The sequence below is a fragment of the Neofelis nebulosa genome, chromosome 5 (genome assembly GCF_028018385.1).
Source record: "Neofelis nebulosa isolate mNeoNeb1 chromosome 5, mNeoNeb1.pri, whole genome shotgun sequence".
Lineage (NCBI taxonomy): Eukaryota > Metazoa > Chordata > Mammalia > Carnivora > Felidae > Neofelis > Neofelis nebulosa.
The window spans coordinates 148,952,418-148,969,790 of NC_080786.1; the positions used below are offsets into that span (position 1 = coordinate 148,952,418).

Sequence of the window (17,373 nt, forward strand, 5' to 3'; positions counted from 1 at the left end):
TGTGTTGTTGGGACAGAAATGTAATAAGCTGTGAATCAGCCTCTCTTGCCAGGGGTGCCTTATGAAGAGAGAACATCTATTTGAGCAAACAGGGATCTTTAATTTGGGGACGGCATTTAGCAAAATGACGCGATGATAACAGGGAATATGTTTACGAGTGTGAGTGTTAAGCTATTTAGACACAAGAACCAGATCTCTAGGTGGCTGCCAATAAGTTACCGTGTGTTTGAAAAAAGTAATCTGTGTTTTTCCATTCATCCCTTGAATGAATAAGGAAGCTCAGACAGGTGACAGAAGTGACATTGTTTATCGAGTCTTAATTTGGGTTTGCCTTTGTCCTTTTCAGTTCTTCAACACTCGATTAAAAACGGCTTCTAGGGGTTCAGTTATCTGCGATGCGTAGCACCTACGGCAGGTGTCAGACGTACCTGTGCGCGGTGATATAAAGTCACAACTTGCATCGTTGGAGTACGGTATTTAAAATTTCAGCAGTTTTGAACTTAAAGTTCAAACATCCAAAAAAGAAATTAAGATGGTAAAGCATGCACGCAGTCACACACACACACAAACACACACACACATACACACATGCACACACACACTCATGCATGAGCACACACAGGCACAGGCACCCGCATGCATGCACCCACATACACGCCTGCACACACACACACATGCACACGCACACACGCACACGCAATGCATGCACACGCACAATGCATGCACACACACACACGCACACATGTGCCGCACCCATCCTAGGACCTGCTGCAGCCTGAGGGCGGTGCCTGGGCCTGGGAGTTGGGGACCCGCCCCGCCAGGCCCTGTCACTGTCACAGTAGAACCCTGTCTCCCATTCTCCAGACCCTGTGCCTCGGCTCCTCCTCCTCTCAGGGCCTGGTGGCCACTCATCATGTTCCTGCTGGAACCACCCACATCCGAGGCTTCCCCACTGGACCCTCGTCTCTTCTAACTGCCCCTCCCTGCCAGGCCCTCTCCTCTGAAACCAATCCTTCGAGTCCTGCCTGCATTCGCCTTTAAACAACCATGTCAGCAGTCGTTACTCAAAAGCCACATAAAGAAATGTGTTTTCGACTGCGACCCACTATTGTGTAAGTACACGCATATGTACATACTCCTCGTACGCATACATATATATGCACCACCCCCAAAAACCACAAGACAAGAATCATGAAATAATGTTTACCTTTCTTATATGGAACCTTCTCTGACATTTGCTAGTCCATTTCACCCCATCCTGTTTTATTCTATTCCATTCCAGTTGACTTGATCCCGCTTCATTAAAAGTAACGCGTCCGGTGCCCCAATACCTTTATCTCACGTCCCCTTAATGGCTTGTAGCCCCGCTTCCTCTCAGAGGGCAAGTCTGAAATCCTTAGCCTTGTTCTCAGGGCGGCTCCTGCCACTTGCCCCCCACTGTCCCTTCAGCCTTTTATTCAGGACTCTGTGTAGGAAGCTCTAGGCTTTATTTCCCCAAACCTCTCCATCCTTAGTGGCTCCTGAAGTTCAATGCTCATTTCTGCCTGGCCTGCTTTGTGTCTTTCTCTACCTCCTCCTGCTTGTCCCGTGGACCCAGGTCAATCCTTGCCTCCTCTCTGAAGCATCCCTGACCATGAGCCCCCGCTCTTGTTTCCTGCCCACACATCTGGCATCTAGATCAAGACGGTGAGCTCTGCTTTCATAACCCTTCATTTACGAACAACCCACCGCGTCCGGGCTGGTTTCTCAGTTCAAATAATTGGCCAGGAGAAGGACACTTAGCACTTCACTTCAGCAAGTTACCGGGACCTTGAAAACCCAGCTCTCCCTTCGTCCAAGCCCCTGCCCTGGGGCTGCCCGTGGTGGCGGGGAGGAAATGGGAATGTTTTGGTCACAAGTTGGAACCAGAAGGCACTTTCCTGCTGAGGTTTCATCGCTAGATAGGCGGGTGCACCTGAAAAGGTGTTTGGGGTGCTGTGCTTGTTACATACTTTACGGTTACGTTGGCTTTTATGAGCCAATCAAACAACCTACCCTCTTCTCAGAATGCTGTTTTTCACAGAAAAATGCATTACATTGCATACAAGTCCTACACTTGATCTTAGCCAAAAGGCCGAGAAGCGATGCATTGCATACAAGTCCTAAACCGCTGACCTACTGACAACTTTGGAACTCTCCCTGCCCTGTGGTCAAGCACCTCCTGTACTGCCTGGTGTCACCGCCTTTCCATGTGGACATGTCTTATCTTCCCCACTGGACGCCAAGCCTTGGAGCACAAGCACTATGTCCCCAGCCTCCCTCCATTTCCTACAGGGCTGAGCGCGGCGGCTTGTGCCCGCGAGCTCTCTCCATGATCACTCGTCGGGGATATCCCCGGCCGCACCCCACTCCCAGCCTGCTCTGTCCTCATCTTGGTTTGTCCCAGAGGGAGCAGCTCTCTATTGTTTGGAAGATTTTAAGGGATACTTAATAGGCAAGAGAGAACAAAGGGAGAGACGGGGAAGGGAGTGGGGCGGGGGTCGGGGGAAGACCGAGAAAAGGGATGGTCTCCATCCAGGAGGCCCAAGGGACAGAAAGGGACTGGGAGGAAGGGAGGGGTGGGTCGCTGGGGATGGGTGGGGGAGGGTGGGGGCAGGTTATATTCTGTAAGATGAAGGGGTTGTGGAGATGCTTGCACAACATTGTGGGTACATTTAACACCCCTGACCTGCACGCTTAGAAATGGCTAAAGAACGAGGGAGATGTCATCATGAGGGAGACCCAACCTGTGTGTGCTAGATTTGAAGAGGGAGAAGGGGCCGTGAGCCCCGGAAAGCGTGTGGGCTCCAGAAGCTGGACGAGGCGAGAAAACGGATCCTGTCCCCGAGCCTCTAGAAAGGGACATAGCCCTGCGGATACCTGAATTTTAGCTTAGTTAGACCCATTTCAGGCTTCAACCACCAGAATACATTTGGGTTGTTTTAAGCCACTTAGTCCGTGATATTTGTTACAGCAGTCACAGGAAACAAATACACACATGAATCTTTGAAAATCTACTTGAAAGGCTCAAAACTCTTTAGTACGTACAGGCACCATGAGTACCTTGCTTTTGGGCAGCCTCTGACTTTTGTGTGTGTGTTTCAGAAAAAATACAACCCTGATAATTGTCTACAGACCAACAAGCTAACCATTGTGTTCTAAAAACAGCTGTTCACTACGTTCAGTTGAAAATTTTTAATTATTTTCCAATTAGTTGGGTGTGTATTTGTGTGTACGTGTCACCTCAAAGCCACATTACACAGGAAACTTGAGGGGTGGTCTAAACTACGGAGAGCTGTGGAAAGTCAAAGATCATCTGGGGAACTGCAAGTGTAGACAGTCATTTTCCTTATTTGCTGCCTTCCCACATCAGTGAAAGCCTTCATCTTCCCCTCGGTGAAGAGCTGGAACTTCCAGAATTGTAATTCTTTGGTTCAGAGAAGCTTAGAACCAAGGTTTCTGACCCTGGCTGCCCGTTAGTACCCAGAAACTTCTAGAAAGCCTGATGGCCAGCCCAGACCACGTAAATTGGAATGTTTGAGAATGCCACCAGGTATCGGTACTTTGTGAAGCTCCCCAAGTTCCTCTGGTTCCTCTGCATCAGCCCAGGTTGGGAACTGATGCATTAGGAGGATGTGAGGAGCAGATCCCAGGATCCTGTGGGGACATCGAGGCAGGCTTGCTTCCCGTGGACTGGTTGCATGGACAGAGGCAGAGAGGGGGACAGTGAATGGTATGGGGCTGATTGGAAACCTGCACGACAAAAGAATGCAGATTCAGGTCGCATGCGGTATACCAAGTATTAATTAAGGATGTAAGAACGCTTGTGAGAAAACCTAGATGCCTTGGGAAGGTTTCCAACAACTGCTTCCTCCGCCATGAGACTCAGACCATGACGGTCTTCGGGACTCAGTACTCAACACAAGGACCGGGTGTTGACGAATGCCTGTTGACAGATAGAGCTCACAGAGGTAGAAGTCCCCCAAGAGGTTCACAGCCGGGGTTGACAACTGCCAGGTGGCTCATGGTTGTCACCATATCCTCCTCGGTTACGGAAGTCCCTCCAGTCCCCCGGCTTCCCTGCTTTGTACGGTTATGGGAGACAAGATGATGACAGTCCCCTGTCAGAGAATGATGGTCCGGACCCTCAGATGTCTGTTGAGCAAACAAACAAACGTGGACTTGGAATTGTGTTGTTATCCCACGTCATTTTCTCTGCCCTCAGAAGAAACTAATTGAGTCCAGGCGCCGTTCTTTCTTCCAAGGTAATTGTCAAAAGAAATCCAGCTATAAAATTCTATTTTCCTTGTCTAAATAAGCAGGAACTTCATAACCCTGAGCAAGTGGAAAGTTGGAAAGTTTTCTCAGTAAAAGTCTGTAGGGGCAGGAAACTTTGAAAGAATGAGAATCTCTCAGGTACCAGTCGCTGATATCACTCCAATAGTATTAATTTGGATTCCACCAATTTGGAATTTGCAGTGATTATTACTTGTCCCACTAATTCTTCTTGCAAAAAATGTTCAAGATAATTTTTTCCCTGAGGGAAACAGCACGGAGTCCAAAGCTTGGAAGCCTGGGGTCAAATCCCAGATTGGCAATTTATCAGTCATGTGATGCTGGCAAAGTAGCGGCCTCTGTAAAACTGAAGTAATAATCCGCAGTTTGTTGTGGGCATAGAGGTGACGACACAATAGGCAAACTGTAGAGTGCTTTGTAATTGTTTAGAGTCCGTCTTAGAGTCCAAATCTAGTTGTTCATTAGTTCTCTCTTAACCTCAAGAGGCATGAGATTCTTTAAGAGGCTTCAACTTCTGGGCTTAGCAATTCTTTAAATTTTTTTTTTAATGTTTATTTATTCTTGAGAGAGAGAGAGAGAGACAGAGTGTGAGCAGGGGAGGGGCAGAGAGAGAGAGGGGGAGACACAGAATCTGAAGTAGGCTCCAGGCTTCGAGCCATCAGCACAGAGCCCGACGTGGGGCTTGAGCTCATGAACCACGAGATCATGACCTGAGCTGAAGTTGGACACTTAACCAACTGAGCCACCCAGGTGCCCTAGGGCTTAGCAATTCTTTATAAATATGTTTATCATTACAGTGTGTGAAGTAGAGAAAGGCACCGCCTTTCTTTGTCAAATAGACCCTTAAAACCTGGGGATAGTGTGTGTCTTTAAAATGTATTTGATCATCTGGGGCTCCTGGGCGGCTTAGTCAGTTAAGTGTCTGACTTTGGCTCAGGTCATGATCTCACGGTTCATGGGTTCGAGCCCCGTGTCAAGGTCTCTGCTGACAGTAAGAGCCCGCTTCAGATCATCTGTCCCCCGCCCCCCGCCTCTGCCCCTTACCTGCTCACACACACACATACACACACACACTCTCTCTGTCTCTCAAAAATAAATATTTAAAAATAAAGTGTATTTGATCATCAAAATCACCGAGGGAACACACACACACACACACACACACACACACACACGTGTGTGTGTGTGTGTATGTGTGCACGTTATGTGTAGGTGTGTGTATGTAGGTTTATGTGCGTGTGTATGTGTAAATGTGTGTATGTATAGCCAATGTATATATGTGTACATACATGTACATGCGCATATATATAATATATAGGAGTATTTATGAATCTATGCAATATATAGAAATATAGTATGTGGTATATAAATCTTTAAATATGCCTCTACGTTCATATATAGGTATGCATGCACATATACACATTTATATGCATATACAATATACAAAATGTACGTATATACTATATATAGTAATTGTATGGATGTGTGTATATAGCCATGGATAATATATGTATATATTAGGTTTACATGTATATGCATATGTGTGCCACAGTGTCCTATCTTCTGATTCAGCAAATTCTGGGCGAGGCCCAGGGATCTATTTTTAAGTTATGCATTAATTCTGATTATCAGCAGTTTAGGGGATGACCCCCCTCACTTTTTACTCGTGAAGAAACAGAAGCCCCCAGAGCTGCTGACTTGGCTGAGGTCGCACGGCTGGTTAGAGGCAAAGCCGGAAACAGAACCCTGTTTTCCCGGTTTTCTGAACTGATCTCCCGATCTGGCTCCTTGCGGATGACAATGAACCACACTGTCACTCACTATACTCATAATTGAGCTCTAGAAATACCATGTCTGGCGTATATTTGGCTCGTCAGACTAGATTCCTCCGCCCTTTCTGCACTCAGTGCTCGGATATCAGGAGCAGCGAGTGCTGTGCACGGAGGGGCCGCGACCCCACCCCCTCCCTGCTTGCTCTCCTCAGGCCCAGCCCTCTGCGTCCCCCTCTGAACCTCAAGAAGGCAGGGGGACCCCCGTCCTGGGGACCGTCTTTCTCCCTGGTGTGTGAGCTTCCCCGGGGAGACTCCATGTCTGGAGCAGGCCCTAGCATTCCAGGCCACTGGGACGGGAGGGCACTGGAAGGTTTTAAGCAGAGGCGTAAAGACCAAATATAGTCTTTACCAAGGTCTGCCTGGTACCAACTGGAGGACAGACTTACTGGGAACAAGAATGGAAGCGGGAGAACTGTAGAAAGATGTTTCAGTACCTTGGCAAGGTATTTTGGTCGACAGCAGGGGTCTGTTAGCTACAGCTATGGGTCAAATCTGGGCGGACACCTGTTAAGCCTGGAGAATGTTCTTTTTTTTTTTAATTTTTTAAAATTTTTATTTATTTTCGAGAGAGAAGAAGACAGAGCACGAGCAGGGGAGGGGCAGAGAGAGAGAGAGAGGGAGACGCAGAATCGGAAGCAGGCTCCAGGCTCCGAGCTGTCGGCACAGAGCCCCATGCGGGGCTCGAACTCATGAACCGTGAGATCATGACCTGCGCTGAAGTGGGACGCTTAACCGACTGAGCCACCCAGGCTCCCCAGCAGGTAAATATTCTTAATTGATTCGGTGGCAGAGAACACTAGCTCTGAATCTCAGTTAAGAGGAATGTTATGCCCCCACAAAAGAATTCTATTCTTCTCATTTGTTGACTTGCATCTGAAAAAAAAAATTGCACTCCGTTGTTAATATCGTTATGTTTTAAATGTCACAACAAAAATGCATGGAAGTATATTTTCTCTTTTGTTATGTAAGTACCTGCATGATGTCTTTGATTTTGCCCCTTTATCCACAACACCTAAGATATTTACTACCCGGCTCTTTCCGGGAAAAGTTTGGTGGCCCCAGAGCCAGGTGTTGGCACTGAGGCAGCTAAAACGGGATGGACTCGGATACAGTTTGGTGGGAGAGCCCATAGGACTCTGATGTTTAACGCCGGCAGAATATAGACCATGAGGCTGGTGGGTGATGTGACATTGGGTTATCTGATCCCGAAGACCCCTCCTAAGACAGGGAGGAGCCAATGGGCAACAGCCTCTGGGGTCACGAGGTCCCCATCGTGGTCGCAAAACAGCCCTGACCGTAGATCACTCTCGGCTGGATCCTTCTGGCTCTTGCCATATCCAGGCTGGGCCTGCAGGTCTCATGTGTGCAAATAGCACTGTTGACCGGGACAAGCAGTGCCTGGTGTGGATCCTGGATGCTCCATGGAACAGCCAGTACACAACGAGGTATGTTTTGATCAATTATTATCATTGTCAAGTTTCCAGCCACCTCCCTACCTCCCAATGACCAACACGTTGGCTCATGGTTGGCACCAAGAATGAGCGGCTTAAAAATTTAATCAGGTTCAGGTAACAGGTAAGGACTGGTTCTCCAGTGAAGGGAAAAACACAGCAAATAGTTTGGATTAAACTGTGTGTGCTGTATCTTGCTGGAGCTTGCAGGCCCTTTGGAGGCTCTCAGACGGCTTTTAATTAATTGCCGGAGCCAAGTAGGGCAATCTTGTGAACGCGGCTGCTTTTGCTAATCTGATCCAGCCATGCTCAGGGGGTGGGGGCAGCACTGGCCTTGGGTTTGGGGGATGAGTGGGGCAGGCTGGGGCGTGGGAGGAGCCCAGCCCAGATGGTTGGGACAAAGCTTGGAACAGCCAACCTGCTGGTCAAGGAAACAAACAGGCCTTCCCTTCTAGGCTCAGTTTCCTGGCTTGGCAAGGAGGGATCTGAAATCGAATCCTAGCTCTGCCACTAAGTGTCCCGGGGAACTTGGGCCAATTAACGCCTTTGAACTTCAGTGTATCATGTGTGCAATGAATATAGGATTACAACCTGCAGGATTGTTGTGAGAATCAAATAAGATGACGATGATGCCATGTAACCCAAGCCCCGGGTCCAGCCCTGCAAGGCCACTGATTAGCTGGGCACGTGAGCAGCCAAAGGCAGTGCTGACCCTGGAGTGGGGAGACGGGAAGCGATCTAGGGTGGGCACATTTCTTGGAGAGCAGAACAAGCTGTAGGTCCCAGGGGCACCTAGGTGCTGGGGGTGGTGGGTTGCCGGTCTCGGGGACCATCTCCCTAACTCCTCCATAACAACGGAGGCAGCTCCTGTAGGGGTCGGCAGAACTTGGGCCTGGGGGAGGTGTTCCTGTCTACCTAGCCTGGGCCTCCAGTCGGAGCGAGGAGACTTTCTCTTGGCCCTGGTCCCTGTGGGGCCCCATTTTGCTTTCACTCCTCGTGGTGTGGCCCGTGCCCCGGTCACAGAGCTTGAGGGTTTCTTCCCCGTGCTCCCACAGAGGGCTACAGGTAGAACACAACTCCTGGGGAATCAGGATGGGCTGGAGCTCAGGGAGGGCACATGTTCAGCTGCATTTCCTACACCTCTCTGGCCCATGCTGATGCTTCCAGAATCCATGGTGCTTGGGCTTCCCTCCTGGGCCCCGGTTATGCCTTTGCTTGCTCTTCTCTTTGCCTGGACGCCTCCTCCCTCCCCCTTCTGCTGCAGAAAATCTTCCCTGAGCACACAGGTTAGGGACCAGCACTCCCGAGAGTCACTTCTGTGGCCCTGCCACATTCTGTTGGCCTTATGCTTTTCTTGACTGCCTCCACCAACCAGTCCTCGAAGTGCTTGAGGGCAGGCACTGGATCTTAGGCAGCTCCGAGTCTCCAGGATGGGAGTCACCTCCCAATAAATATTTGCTGAACTGAACTGATTCCTTTCCTTATAACGTAAGAATGGAAGCCAAGAGAGGGATGGTGACCTGCCTAAAGTCACATGCTACTCAATGGACTCAACCCTATTTCCGGCAAGGTCAGACATAACCTTGATTCGCATCACGTTCTTACAGGATTGAAGTCATGCTGATGACTCAATGGGATCAGATGGGGTTAATCAGAAAACACTCCTTGGCCATCTCAACATGGTGGACACAGGTAGAGCAGGCAGTGAATCTTTACGAGTCTCAAACTCAAGTGTGCAGAAATGCAACTTTACTTTTTTTGTTGTTTTTCAGTAGATCACACGATCATTACATAAAAGCAAAACAGTATGAAAAGGCTACACCTTAAGATGTCTTGTTCCCATTTTATTGGTTTGTTGTGGACCCTTTTAAAATAGAACCAAAGGTGAAGATATATCCTTATTACTCCCCTTTCTCATAAAATGTAATACGTAGTCCTTTCCTTTACATATCACTATGTAGAGAGTTTCAGCATTCTTTTTTTATAGTCATAGACTATTTCATTATTGATTTAACTGATGGCCACCTGGTTGCTTTCGATGTTTTTAAAGCCTTTATTTAAACTCCAGTTAGTTAACATAAAGTGTAACATTAGTTTCAAGTGTACAATACAGTGATTCAACTACAGTGAATAACGGCGTGGATATGTCGACTTGCACAGAGGAAGTTGGGTTCATAGAAAAAGTTCTGAGAAGTGGAATCACTGGAATACGGGGTAAATGTTTCTGTAAGTTCTGTGAATATTTCCAAACTCCTCCCCACGAGGTTGTGCCAACTTAGACTTACACTAGCCCTGGAGAGAGTGCCTGCTGGCCACAACCCCAACACTATGTCAACTCAGTCCTTGTTGGAAGCTCCCTTTCCACCTAGTGATAGCACCATGCACTGGTATCTCCCCAAATTCAAATGTTGAAGTCCCAAGCCCCACTGTTAGTGCCTTTGGAGATAAGACTTTTAGGAGGTATTAAGGTTAAGTGAGGTCTGAAGATTGGGGCTCTGATCCAATAGGATTGGTGGTCTTACAAGAAGAGGAGAGAGACCATGCTTTTTCTTCCCACGTGTGCACCAAGAAGAGGTCATGTGAGGACAAAGTAGCCATCCACCAATCACGAAGACAGCCCTCACTGGAAACCGAACCCTGATGGACCTTGATCTTGGACTTCCGGCCTCTAGAAGTGTAAGAAATGAATGTCTTTTTTTTTTAAAACACCAAGTTTGTGGTATTTTGTTATGGCAGCCTGAGCAGACTAATATGGGTAGAAAAAATTATGTTTACTTCAGGGTAACTCATTCGCTTAGGTGTTTTGTTTTGCTTTGTTTTCGGTTGCTTTGGGAACGTGCTTGGTGAGAGTTTCTGCCTTCCCCTCCTTCCAGGGCAGCATCTGCCTATAATCATGGCATCTGGTCTTTGGCTCCTGCTGAGAGGTCTGTGGTCTTGTCATGGTCTTCTCCAGGCAACCAGTGCATGTGCTATGTCTTTCTCCTCCTCCACTTCCTCCTCCTCTTCCTATTTTTCCTCTTCCTTGGATCTCAGGAGCACATGGTTGGATTAATCATCTCTTGCTTCATACCATACCCTCACCATCGCCCACTTTCATTGCACTAGTTACTTCTAATAATGACTAAGACAATTGTGAGATGGTTGTGTCCCCCTAAAGTCTCCAGCTGTCAGCTTGTGACTCTGTTTCTTTCTTGTTCACACTGTGAGGCCCTGTGCACACCCCTCTGAGGAAGCAAGGAAACTTCTGATGCTCTCTGATGCTGTGTCAGATCCTCCCTTCTAGTCCTGCTGCCCTTTCTACCCAACTGCTTTTGGGGTGGAGGCTGGGGAAGCAACTCTGTGAGGCTGCAGGCTCAGCAGTGCTGGTAAATGTCTAACAGTTAGCTCTGGTGCTGGGGAGGGGAAAGGGTGCAGAAAGGTCCACACTTGGAGCTTTGCTGGATGCAAAAGTGTGAAAACTAACTCCATGGCCAATTTCAAGCTGCTAACCTCAACCAGTTCATAAAATTTCTGAAAATTTAACAATTAGCTGCAGGCATGAGTGGGTTCCAAGCTCACCATAGGATAGGGCACAGGGGCCCACCTTAGACACCCACAATTTTTGCCCCTTCTGTCCCCTTGCTTAGGCAGCCCATCTCCAGTCCCTAGGTAAAGGGTCATCTAGTTCTCATGTGTTCTCTTTTCAACCCAGTATGGTTGACCTGGGCTTGCCATTCTTTGGAGATCACCTTAAAAATGCGACTCTGATCTCTGTACTCTGCAAGAATAGGGGAAGAGCATTGTGGTGAGGACAAGGCAGTATAGGGGAGAGTTCCTCCACCGAGGAAGCGATTTTGATCTGTTTTGTCTCTGTTGCCTTCCTGGTTGGCATATTGTTGATGTGCAATAACGATTTGTGGAATTAATACATATCTAAAAATCCTATCGTGCTACTCAGAGAAGTAGAAGACATAGTCTTTGTCCTCATGAAACTTACAGTTGGTATAAGACAAGGAATGAAAAAAGTGACAGATGGCCAGTGCCGGACTATGGTCCAGACGGTGAGTTTTGGTGGTTGTCTGGAGGATGGAGACATTGTGATGGGCCAGGATGCTCAGAGAGCGCTTCATGGGGAAGATAGGATCTGTACCGAGCTTTGAAGGATGCTGTTTCTGAAATAAACCCCTTAACAACTAATTGAAAGCACCTAATTCAACTTGATCTGCCTGTCAGGGGTGTCTCACAGAAAGCCAAAAGAATTCTTCCTGCTTGGCCAAAAGGCATATGCACCACATCAGTAAGAAGCAGGTTTGTTTGGTGCACTCTTGAATTTAGCTCCCCCCAAACAATCTGTGGCTCAAATTGCAGAACGGTCATGTCAAGTTGATCACTGAGTAGGGAAACAGGACTTGAAAATGTATGAGGAAGCTCCCTATTCTCTGAGAGCTACCAGTCTAATTAAGAAGATCCTGACATACTCGATTGACAGATACATGAGCAATGTCAGGGAAATGCAATTTCTGTTATTGTCCATCTCAGCACGGATGGGAAACTTAGGGATGGGAGGCGTGTAGGGAGATCATTATGCAGAGCCTCCCAGGATGTCCCACACAGATATCCTAACTCTACACAACCCAAACTCAACCCACTACCTTCCTTTTCACAGATGTCCAGTCTTTTGTGTTCCTTATCTCCAGGCCCAATGGCACCATTTGCCTGCCTGGGCAAATTAGAAAACGTCACAGTATTCCTAGTTTGCTGTGTGTTGTGTAGTAAGCACTCAGTCCATAGTTTCTTTCCCTTGCTTATTCATTCATTCATTCATTCATTCAATAAACGACAACATGATCTGTAGGGAGACGGTATAGTGTCTAGACCAAAAGCCTGGGCTCCAGAAAGGGATTACCTGGGTTGGAACCCTGACTCTGCCACTTACTAGCTGTGTCACCATGAGCAAGCTGCTTAACTTCTCTAAGGCTCAGGTGCTCTATCTGTAATATGAAAATAATAATGTACCTCTCATATGGTTATTATAAAGACTAAACGAGATCATCCTTGTAGAGTAGTTCATAAGGGCTAAGCACAGAGTTAGCACTCGATACATTTACTGTTTTATGACTGCTACTACTTCCATCATTGTGTTTGGTCTCAGAATTTGGTAGGAGGATGGATGAATATGACCCTGGCCTTGTACCTTTAGCGGAAAAATTTCATCGCTTTTTTGGAGAGGGCACATCTCCCTTATCAAAAGGGTGTGTGTGGTCCCTTTAATTAAATTATCTGCTACAGGTAGTGCCCACCAGGTAGACCTGAGTCTTAAAGGGGAAATGTGATCTCCCCTGTAGACCCAGACGCTGAGGGCATCTGTCTCCATCCTTCTCAATGTCTGAATGAGCCCTTGACTCTTACCTTAAATACTTCTGTGTCTGTGGGCTGCCCCCATCCTCGGCTAGGTTGACTTCAGCTGCTTTTTGGTGCCTCATCTGGTGCCCCCAGCCTCATTTCCAACAGTAGGATGCCAAAGGATGGTCCAAGACTTGCTCTAGAAACAACCACCTCTTGCTGAAGAGAAAGGATGTAGGCAGACACAAGGGGGCCAAAGAGGTAATCATGAAACTCGGGTTATAGCTAATTATTGAAGCCCAGGATCTATGGCAAAGGCAGGGAGGACGGTGCCACATAAACCACCTGGAGAACACACAAAGCAGCAATGATTACATCATACCATCCAGACTTAATCAACTGTGATATTTGAGATGACCAGGCCACGTGGATGTGTTTATCAATAGAACCCAGGTGGGGTGGCTGCTAAGCCAACACATGTTGACGCCGGTGGGAAGAGACTGAAGCATCTGATCAGAGTCTCCAAGGAATAGGTGGCTTTGAGGAAAATTGGGTGGAAGTTCTGAGAAGACAAATAGGGAACAAAGTCCAGGAAATTTGAGATTAAGTAACAGTGTCAGGTCCACCCTTCTTCAGGAGTGAAGCAAAGGTCAGCTACATAGCTACTAAGAAGGCTTCCTGTTCCAACCCCACATCGTCCTCACTTGCTTTCCTTTAACAAGGGGCCACGCCTCCCATAATTCCAGGGATTCTTGAAATGCATATCCCATCGGGAAAAAAAAGCACGATGGTGATTCCTAATCACACTAAGCAGTATAAATCATTGGCCCAGTGAGGGGTAGAACCAACATGACTGAAGGCCAGTTGCTTTCAGGCATCATGCCGGGCAATTTTTCCATGTCATCTAATTTACTCTTCACACAACCTTATTGGGAGGCGAGTTATTTGTCTCAGTTTGTAGACGAGGAAAGCAACACTGAGAACAATGGAGTATCATGTCCAAATTTACACAGTCCATTTTTGATAAGGTATAGATTTTTTCCCTCCCAGGTTTGATCTTACTTCAAAGTCTATGCTCCATCCACCTTTCCACACAGGATGATCTGGCTTTGTAAAGCAATGGGAAAAATGGAATCTGTGTAGTCATGTTCATGAATTCCACTGGGGTGGTTTAAACTGAGCTTTGTTAAATTGGACAATATGGTCCAAATATGGTCCATACTGGACAATACGGTCAATGGTTCAATCATCCTGGATTGTTGTTAGATGTTGGCATTGTGATAATAGCATTTTGGATGAGTCACTGAACTTTTCAATATTTCAGTTTCTTTGTGTAATGGGGATAATAACCATGACCACCTACACACCCAATGCTACCTCTGATGACTGGAGTGAAGAGCAAGTAAGATAGTGGATAAATGTCCTCTTTGGAATTGTATATATGCCAATTTTTATTTGTTATAACTTGGTTTCTTAGGTCTTGGATGTTTAAACATCAGCTTTAGTTCTGATAGTCAAATCCATTTAGATGCAGAAAAATGCACAAATTGTAACCAGTGATTGGCTTGATTACTACAAAATGAACATACTTCTAAGTAATTACCGCCTATATCAGAGATAGAACATTACCAATACCCTAGAAGTCTCTCTCATACTTCCTCCAAAGCTTTCTCTTCTTTTCTAGAGGAAGTAATCACTATCCTGACTCTATAACCTTAGATTACTTTTGCCAATTTTGAAGTCTATATATACGGAACCATACAGTATGTACTCTGTGTTTAGCTTCTTTTTTTTATATTTAAAAATTTTTTTTTGACGTTTATTCATTTTTGAGACAGAGAGAGACAGAGCACAAACAGGGGAATGTCAGAGAGAGAGGGAGACACAGAATCCGAAACAGGCTCCAGTCCCTGAGCTGTCAGCACAGAGCCCGATGCGGGGCTCGAACTCACGGACCGTGAGATTGTGACCTGAGCCAAAGTCGGACGCCCAACCGACTGAGCCACCCAGGCGCCCCATCTTTGTTTAGCTTCTTAACTAAACCTTCTGTTTGTGAGAAAGATCTTGTTGCTGTATCAGTAGTTTACTAACTTTCATTACTGCATAGTATCCCATACATAAAGAGACCACAGTTTACGCCATTCTCATAGATTTAGTTGATTATTGAATAGTAAGCCAGTTTGAATTCTTGGAACAAACACAACTTGATGTGATGTATTAACTTTTTTTAAAAAAAGTTTATTTGTGTGTGTGTGTGTGTGTGTGTGTGAGAGAGAGAGAGAGAGAGAAAGAGAGAGAGAGAGAAACAGAGAGAGAGAGAGAGCAAGAGAGAGAGAACACAAGTGGGGAAGGGGTAGAGAGAGAATGAGAGATTCCCAAGTAAGCTCTGCACTGTTAGCACAGAGTGCGATGCAGGGCTTGAACCCATGAACCATGAGATCATAATCTGAGCCCAAATTGAGAATCAGATGCTTAACCAATTGAGCCAGGCACCTTAATTATCCTTTTTGATATTGCTGAATTCAGTTTGGTAATATTTTATTCAATTGCTTTTCCTCTATTGCTTATGAATGAGATTGGGCTATCCTTTTCCTGTTTTTGCATTGTTCTTGTCAGGCCTTAGTGTCAAGGTTAACGTTATGCTGCCTTTAGAAAATGTGGAGGACATGTCTTTTCTTTTATCACCTGAAGAAATTTGTTTACAATTGGTGTTCTTAATTTTAAGAAATTAATTTAAATTTAAATACACTTAAATAAGTTTAAATTTAAGGAAATAATAACACCAATTGTAAACAAACTTTATCAGTGAAAGATATATCCAATTATTTAAACAGACATGAGATCTATTTAGAGTTTCTATTTCTTCTTGTGTCAACTTTAGAAGTATTTTCTAAGAATTTTCCCATTAATTTGTTTCCACATTTATTGGCATTTTGTTCTTAATATATGTTATTTATTTAATATCTGCAGTGTATTTTATTGGTGGATTAATCCTTTTATTACAAAATATCATTACCATTATGACATGTTCCTCTTTATGTTATAGAAACTCTCCTTGCCTTTCAGACTATTTTATTTGATATTAACATGGCTATGTACACTTTCTTTTGGTTAATGTTTGCATGAGGGTCTATTTCCATTCTTTTATTTTAAATCTTTGTGTATTCTCATTTAAGGTGTGCCTCCTATAAGCAGCATATTTTTTATCCAGTCTTATAGTCTTTGTATTTAATTGGAATATTTGGTTTTCATATTGAATAGTTTCTGGTATATGTAATTTTAATTTTTTTATGTTTGTTTATTTTTGAGAGAGAGAGAGAGAGACAGCGTGCGAGCAGAAGAAGGGCAGAGAGAGAGGGAGACACAGAATCTGAAGCAGGCTCCAGGCTCTGAGCTGTTAGCACAGAGCCCGATGCAGGGCTAGAACCCACAAACTGGGAGATCGTGACCTTAGCTGAAGTTGGACGCTTAACCAACTGAGCCACCCAGGCGCCCCTGATATATGTAATCTGAAATCTACTTTTTGTATTCTGTTTTCTCTTTGTCTCACCTTCTATGATTCCTTTTATCTCGTTTTTTCATGGCATTAAAATATGCCCGCAGATTCTTTGATATTTCATCTTTCAAGAGATGCAGCTTTATCTTTCTGCGAATGTGCCCTAGACACACTGACTCAATTTTATCAAACAGAATAGGCAGAAATGGCAGTGAATCATTTAAAAGGCTAGATCACAAGAAGAACGCTATTGGGACTCTCAAACATCCGCTCACATGTAGTGAAGAACTAAGGTTTCCCGCCAATAGCTTTATAAATGAGTCATCTTAAAAGAAGATTCTGCACTCCCAGTCAAGCCTTCCTATGACTGCAGCGCTGGCTGACGTCTTGATGGAAACCTCATGAGAGGCTCTAGCTGAGGCCACCCAGCCAAGCAGCCTTCCAAATTCTAGACCACAGACACTGTGGAATATTATTGTGCTGTTTTAGCTGCTAAGTTTCTTTAGCTGCTAAGTTTTCTTTAAGCTGCTATATTTCTTACTTTATCTGGAGTAGTTACTTCTTATCATTCCTTTTTTCTGTTAAGCATTTGTTGGTTATATATTCTTTTATTCTGGTTTGTTTTGTGCGGGGTCTCACCCTATTGACAGAGGTGCTATTGGCTAGAAATGCCTGGGGGCACTCACCTGGGCCTATGGTGAGTTCCTCATAGACATCTTTTCTTTTGGAATCACTGTTGTGATGGGACCGGCCTTTGTAATTCTTATTATGATTGCAAGATGAGCTCAGGAATAGCCAGTTAGAAACCTTGAGAAAATAGACAAGATTTATTACTCCCAGGTCCGGGGGGAGGGGGGGGGGGTGAACATGGCACTCCTGGGGCCATCCAGTGAGGACATGGGAAGGGAGAGTGGGGGGGGGGCAGAAGCAGCCCTGGAGTTCTGTTTATTACACTACA

At 45.7% G+C, this 17,373-nt stretch overlaps 1 non-coding gene across 1 annotated transcript; it reads right to left on the reverse strand.

Annotated features, from left to right (window-relative positions):
- Nucleotides 1-1,943: 1,943 nt before the first annotated feature.
- Nucleotides 1,944-2,125, reverse strand: LOC131513361 (U2 spliceosomal RNA). The gene has a single exon (XR_009262559.1). It is a non-coding gene; the product is annotated as a U2 spliceosomal RNA (small nuclear RNA).
- Nucleotides 2,126-17,373: the final 15,248 nt, after the last annotated feature.